This window comes from Octodon degus, unplaced genomic scaffold (assembly GCF_000260255.1).
Source record: "Octodon degus isolate 3935 unplaced genomic scaffold, OctDeg1.0 scaffold00231, whole genome shotgun sequence".
In the NCBI taxonomy this organism is placed as follows: domain Eukaryota; kingdom Metazoa; phylum Chordata; class Mammalia; order Rodentia; family Octodontidae; genus Octodon; species Octodon degus.
The window spans coordinates 3,474,868-3,482,536 of record NW_004524807.1 but is presented as its reverse complement, the minus strand read 5'-3'; the positions used below and the strand labels follow the sequence as shown (position 1 = coordinate 3,482,536).

At 36.8% G+C, this 7,669-nt stretch overlaps 1 non-coding gene across 1 annotated transcript; it reads right to left on the bottom strand.

The window, feature by feature from the left end:
- Positions 1-3,589: 3,589 nt before the first annotated feature.
- On the bottom strand, positions 3,590-3,692 carry LOC111813857. The gene has a single exon (XR_002818995.1). It is a non-coding gene; the product is annotated as a U6 spliceosomal RNA (small nuclear RNA).
- Positions 3,693-7,669: the final 3,977 nt, after the last annotated feature.

Genomic DNA, 7,669 nt, shown 5'->3' with positions numbered 1-7,669 from the left:
CTGCTTTACCTTGGTCTTAACCATCCAGTAGAAAAGTATGAAGTCGAAATATAAGAAATAAAGCCATGCTGTTAAGTTGAGCTGTGGGGGACTCCAGCTGTTTTGTTGATATCTATTTGTTTTATATTTTTTCTTTCCATCATCTTGTGGTTGTTTTATTGATATTTCTTGGTATTTTTAAGACCTATTTTCTTTCATGTTCACTTTCTGCAGTACTATCTTCAAGGCCTAAAATTCTATCTCCTGTTTTATTTAAGCAGTTTTGTCAGCTTTCAGTGTAATTCTTCATGTTCTGGATATCTGTTTAAACCTGCATCATGTATTCTAGTTCTTTCCTGTATTGTTTGTTCAATGTTTCCATCATTTTCCTATTACCTTCTATTTTTTAATCTATGTATTCCTTGTGCATATTGAGCAATTCTTTCATGATTGTTGTCATTTCATTTTTTACCTGAATGATTATTTCTGATATGATTTCCCCCATAGACTGAAGGAAGTGTTTCTTTATTTCAGTTGCTACCATCACAGAAATTTCAGGTGTGTGATTTCCAAATTCTTCCATGACATTGTCTCCTGAACTTGTTTTGGGTGAGCTAGAGGTCTAAGATTGCCTTTTGTTTCTACCTTTTGCCATTTTTGAAGCACCCAATATCTACATAACTCTGTAGCAATGGTAGGGTGGTAGGGTGTGGGGGGCAAGCAAGGTGCTCACACTTGCAGGGAGAGTTGGAGGACAGGGTAGATTCACCAAACCTCCTGCTGTGTGGGTTTCAATGTGGCTTCTACCTTACTGAGTGGAGGGGGTAAGCTAAAGTTTGAGAAAGATCCAATGATGATGAATGAAGGCCAAAGTTCTGCAAAGCTCTCCCAATGGTGGGTCTATACAGGGAAGGGATCCCCAAAGCTCCTGCCCATGCTTTGGCAGTTTTCTGGACACCTGGTTTCAGGTCCCTGTGGCAGTTTCCCAGGCCTCTCCATTAGTCTTCAGGGTGAGGATGAGTCGTCAGGTCTCAGTGGAATTCAGATGGAATTTTGTGGTGTGGGGCTAGGACTGCCAAGCCTGCCCAGCAGTCTTCAGCTCAAGGACATGTGGCCAGGGTCCAGAAAAACGTTGGCGAGATGACTGGGGTGCAGGACTAGGGCTGCTAATTTGCTCTGGCAGTCTTCAGATTGATGTCAGGTGTCTGGAGGTATGTGGAACTCTGGAGGGATGGCCGGGGTGGGGTTAAGGCCTTTTAAAATGTTTCTGAGACAACTTCAAGTCTCTATATGATCTGGATTAAAGTAAAGACAGATTATTCCAAGATTGTATAAAACCACTAAAATGTTTGCTTCATTTGCAACCTCCTATGTTCATAAAGCAGAGTTTTCTACAGTGACAGTAAGCACAATGAGATTATGGAGTAGTCTGGACACAAGAAATATACCTTGGGTGTTAGTTCTACCATCACCTGCAGATAGGCCTCTCTAGCTTGAACTCAAGTTCAGGGCTCCAAGTGATTCTGCATTATAGTGGGTTACATAATTATTTAATTACATCTTACAAAGTAATAATAATGGAAATGTATAATAAATGTAATGTGCTTCAACTACTGTATTCTGAAACAATCTCCCTAACCCCCAATACATCTAACACCTGGTCCATGAAAAAGTTGTTTTCCACCAAACCAATCTTCATGTCCAAAAAATTAGGGACAATTGGCATAAAGTACAATGGTTGTTTAAATTTATTTTTTATTTTTATCTATTTTATTTTTACAATGGAATAATATTTCTTCCTTAGAGTTCTGGATGTATACAGTCTATTTTGAAGTAGAAATAAAATAATTACTTATTTTTTAAGCTTTTCTTATCTTGCATTTTTGTAACCTCAGAGAATTTTCTAGCAGGTAGGATTGGGAAGCAAACAAAATAAAACATGACAACAATAAAACTCATTTCAGATGAGAGTAAGAGAAAGAGCCAGGGCATGAAAGGGCAGCACAGCCCATGTGCTGTGGTCCACTGTAGTAGAGTTCCCATCTGTGAGCAGCGTGGACGAGACCCCCCAGATCCAGAACCCTGGGCAGTCACTCGAATTCAGTCCCTTTGCTACCAGTCTGATGACATGAGAGGGTAAGAGGCTTCTTTGGGCATGGGGAACTGTGGGCCTGCAAAGTCTTCGGCACTGTGTCTGCTGGCCCAGTGGCACCTTCTGGCAGGATCTTTTTCCCAGCTTGTCAAGAGGTAGGGGAATCTGATATGTGACTCACTAAAGCCATGGCTTGCTATAATGAAGACTGGAGGATGCCTCACATCTGAAACATGTAAGTGAAACTCTTTTTTATTTTTTAAACCAAATTGGTAAGACAGTTTCAATAATTAACACATTGCAAACACTCTTCCTAATGGTTAATTGCTGTACAAGATGCGGACATGATATCCTATTTACCAACACTATTAGAACAAATCCCTCTATTCATTAAGAGAATGTAACTCTATATCTATCCTATCAACTTTGAATACACAGATACAAAATGGACATTCATCTGTATCCCCTTTTTTTGTTTAGTTGCATTATTTGAATATTATAGGTGTGTTAACTCAGCAAAATATTCTAAAAGAGTCCAGTAGTCCATAATAGTATTGGGTCTTCCGCTTGACTGGCAATGTCAGAAATTGTTGACCTGAGAACCCTACAGCTCAACATAACAGCATGGCTTTACTTCTTATACTTCGTTTTTATACTTTTCCACTGGATGGTTAAGACCAAGGTAAAGCAGGACCTATGCAACAAGAGTTGTAGCTTTTGAGTCTGATAAGGTCAGTGAAATCCCCTCAGGATTTATCCTGAGATCCTGTACCTCAGATTGTAGAACCTTTGTCAGTGTCAGCCATGCGAATGAGTCACGGCCATTGCTTGGCCAATGCGCTCTCTGTGAAGGCCTGAGAGAATGTTTTCTCTCCATATGATGCTCCTTAGGCATACTCTACATCATCAATCACTTTCTTCTTTGGCCCCATAATCTCCTTGATCAGAAAATTTGCGACACTACTGAGTTACATGACGTTACAGTACAAGTTCTCATATGTCCTGAGTCTTAATTGACCTTGGAAGGCTAGGGCCAAAATGTTGGCTTTCCTTGTGGCCCTCCTTTTTCTCTAATTTTGGTCTGCAGACTTAGGTTGTTAACCCTCCAGAAGACAAACTTATTGTTATTACCATACAACTTAGGCTGTTAAGCTTAACCTCACTATCTGTCTGAATATCAAACATTTTAGGCGTAACATGGAACAGGTATTTTTTATCAAGTATTGATATGTTGAACTTTAAGTCCCTACAGAACATGATGGAAGAACATTTAAAAATTAGAATATATTTTAAAAATAGACATAAAGAATTATATACTTCTTATGTTTACACATAAGTCCCAAAATCTCACCATATACAACCTTGAAGCAGGACAGTCCCACAACATTCCTTTTCCTGTCTCCTGCCTTCATTTACCACCCTCTTCTTTTTGAACAGTCATCTACCCGGGAGACAGCACAGCAGCAACTGGCATGTCATGACAAGCAGCCTGTATTCAGAAAACCAAAATGACACGCACAAAATATGGAGCGCTTTACGAATTTGCATGTCATCCTTGCGCAGAGGCCATACTAATCTTCTCTGTATCGTTCCAATTCTAGTATGTGCTGATGAAGCAAGCAATAAATTTAAAAAAAATCTTTATTTATTTGTTACATGGTCTCATTACATAGCTCAGAGTTGTAGTGGTCCTTCTGCCTCAGCCTCCTCAGGGCTGGGATTACAGATGTGCACCACCATGCCTAAATTTTGTGGCTGGCATAGCACATCGAGGTTCTGAGGCTGGCAGGGCATGCTATATCAGGGGTCAAACCTGGGTCCTTGTATTTGCCAGGCAGGCACTTAGACCACTAAGCTATCTCCCCAGCCTATGAAGTACAGTGTTTTGTGGTACCACAAGAACATGAATACTTAGCCCAGGAAAGTGTTATTTTTACTTTTGGATTTTGCATCTCAGAACATAAAATGACATCCTTATATAGAATGTAGACTTTGAGTTTGGAAACACTAAAGGTTTTTTGTTTACTGCCTTTATATCTTCAATAGCTCAATTCAGTGTGCTGTCCTTTAGAGGGCAGTGATACTGGGCGAGAAGATACTCCCCAATTGGGGAAAACCCTTGAAACTTTCATATAACCTATAGAGAGCAGAACTCTTCTTTCATTGTGGCAAGAACTCCAAATGACTTATTACCAAATAACTCCTTTTTCTTTTCTTTTTTCTTTTTAAGACAGGGTTTCACTCTCCAGTTCAGGTGGGCCTTGAACTCACTTTGTAGTCCATACTGGCCTTGAACTCTCAGTGATCCTGGTACCTCGGCTTCCTCAGTTCTGGGATTATAGGCATGTGCCAGCACACACAATGACTACCTTATAAATAATGATATGCTATGGATGGTGCAGTACAGCAAATGAGTGTTTAAAATCCTAGTACTGTTCAGGGTTTCAGAGTGTGCTTGTAATTAAATTTCAATTAGAAATTCTAGAATTATAGTTATATGCACTAATATCTTGCTTTTTAATCTGAAGGAAATCTGAATGCAGGACAAGATTTGGCTTAAAATACAGAATCTAAACTATCTAAAAATGCAACATTATATATTACTATTTTGGAATAATTTTTTTATTGTTTAAGCTGTTGGCTATAGCTGTTGGGTGGTTAAGTGATATATTAGAAGGTGCAAGGCATCCAAAAGGGAAAAGTAAGATCCTGGTGAAGAGAGGATACAGCCAGTAAATGAAGAAAAAAATGTAAGCCAAAACAGAGTTCTTCTCTGGTTTTGATAACAGTAGGAAAAATAGAAACATGAATCCAGATTTTAAAAATAACATAACAATGATTAGTTATGGCTTATGGGTGGTTTCTATGACTTATACATCAATCAACTGCTGCTTTGAATTAGACAGATAGAAATTGAGTTTTAGACATTTTATAATATATATTTGGTTTTGGTACATTTAATTTTATATAATGGACTTTGAAGTGATTTAGTAAAAATACATTATATAAATAGATGTTATGTCATCTTATATTTTTTGGATGAAAAACTTCAATCTGAACATACGGTTATAGAAGCTGTTATCTGGACATCCATTTAGTTATAATCTAAAGAATTATTTGATTCATGATTGATGGACACCCTCATTTTAGTACTTTCATGGGGAAAAGTTTGAAAAATGTTTACTTGGTTTGAATTACACGAATGTGGAAAGATTATATATTTTCCATTTTAAAGGCAATTAACTATATATTTGTTCTCTTTTGTATACAGTTCCAAAAATAAAGAACTCTATTTTGGAATTTAAAACTGTTGTTTGGTCTTCATCAAAGTAAGTTTTCTTTCTGTTAGAAAAAAGTAGAAATTGACTGATTTTTTAAAATAAAATACAAAACAAAATTTCACATGACTACATTTATATAACTTTTAATGATAATGGAGTTTCAAAAATACATATCATTGTTATTTATTTGTGGTTTTTGCTACATCTTGGACAGAGTAGAACAATGGTTTCCCTTGGGACAGAATTATTTTGCTCCCTTCTTTTTTGTTTTTGTTTAAGAAAATATCCTTTTGGGGCTAGAGACATAGTTTGGCAGTCTAAGACAAGTAATAGGACCTGAGTTTGCTCCCTAGTACTGTATGCCACACCAGCCCCAGACCCTAGGCATGCTGTGTCAGCCACTGAAACCAGACTTAATGTTGCACTTAATGTGCACTTAATGTTGTCTATATTCCCAGCTCTGGGAAGGCTGAGACAGGATTATCCCTATGAGTCTGAGCTGCATAATGAGACCCTGTACCAAATAAATAAATAAATAGCCTTTTATACATTAAATGGTGCACATACTACCCACATTGCTATGGAAAATAGATGTACTTATTAATCCCAAAGTCACTGGGAAGTGAAGTTAAAGATATTTCTGAGTCAAATACATTTTGACAAAATATATGAAATGTAAACTTTGAGATATTGTAACATAGTTTTTCAATTTAAATATCAAATATCCAATTCAGATATCTAAAATATCAAACATCTTCTATCTTTAGAAAGTGGATTGTACGATTAAGAATGATGTTTGCCTAAGTAGTTACTGATTCATTTTTTATTCATTTAGCAACTGCACATTGACTCTCAGTCAACAGTGCTCAATTAGGGGCTAATGATACAGTATAAATTAAAGATATTTCCTATCTTCATGAAATTGAGAGTTGGAGGAAAGCAGAAAACAGTTAAGGGAAATGACTTCGGTATAAGTAGATTTGAGTTTGAGGACTTTCTATATGATTTAGTATCTTTCTTTTTTTTTAGGGGGAGGAAGACGGGTACAGGGACTTAAACTCAGTGCACTTGCCAGGCAGGTGCCTTGCGGGTGCTTACTCCACTGAGTTATCTCCCTGGATCCAGATTTAGTATCTTTCTGATATGATTAAATCTCCAAATTTCACTCTTTCTTATAATTTGTGAAGTAAGGTATAATACCATCATTTTAGTGTCCAGTGACAGACTCAGAATTGCTAAATAGAGAGTTTTAAAATTGAGTTGGAAAAGGCATCACAGGGCTTATCTAGGAACTGTGTTTAATTGAGAAAGAACATTTGTTTTTACTTAGGTTGTGTGTCTTGAGGGTATATGGAAAGAGATTTTTTTGGGGATGTCTAATCTCTTGTAAATGACCCCTTGAGCATTTCTGCTTTCAACTCCTAGCTTGATGTTCAGAAATAACACATACCTATATAAGTCTAAGTGTGCATAAATATACATACATATTCAGATGTAGATTTCTGTATATATTTTAAGCCATTATAAATTAATATAGCATTATATATACTATTACTACTCATATATACTTACAGCATACTTGTGTGTATATTATATTACTACTACTTTTGGAAATCATGGTCCAGAAGAAAATTTAGTTGAAAACTTGGAGAAACATTATTTTCAGAATTCAGGCTAGGAGTTTTGCATGCACTTATTATTACTATTATTATTATTATTATTATTATTATTATTATTATTGTTTGGTCTTTGCTATTCTTGGATCTTTATCTCATTTTGGTATTTAAAATTTAAGTTTCTAAGAGTAGACAGTAAGACATAGAAATTTACAATCAGAAACATTTGGTAGAGATGAATTGCATTATTCTGTGATTTTATTTATTATTTTATTGGTGTATGTTTATATAAAAATTGCATTCATTTTAGAGACTTGATCCATATGGTGGATTGACAACTCATGGTCAACTTTTTACACCATGCTTAACTGAAGGTGTGGGAGGCCCACCTGAGGATTGTGGCCAGCAGAATGCAGAACTGGAAAGGAAGAAGAGAAGCTGTTGCTTCTCTTGGACGAGCTTGTTCTGTTGACTTCCCTGATGAACCTGGCTGCTCTTTTTGGAGGAGGAGCTCAGGACTTGGTTGTTATTGAAGATAGCTTTGGTTCATTTTGGGCGAGCTCTGGTTCTCACTTTGAGTATGATTTCCTGTCTACATGGTAAGATGGTACAATGTTCAGTCTCTTTGAGAAGATGGTCATGATGGTTTTCCTTATGGGAACTTGGCTTTCTTCATGGGAACTCAGCTTTCCTCATTTTTG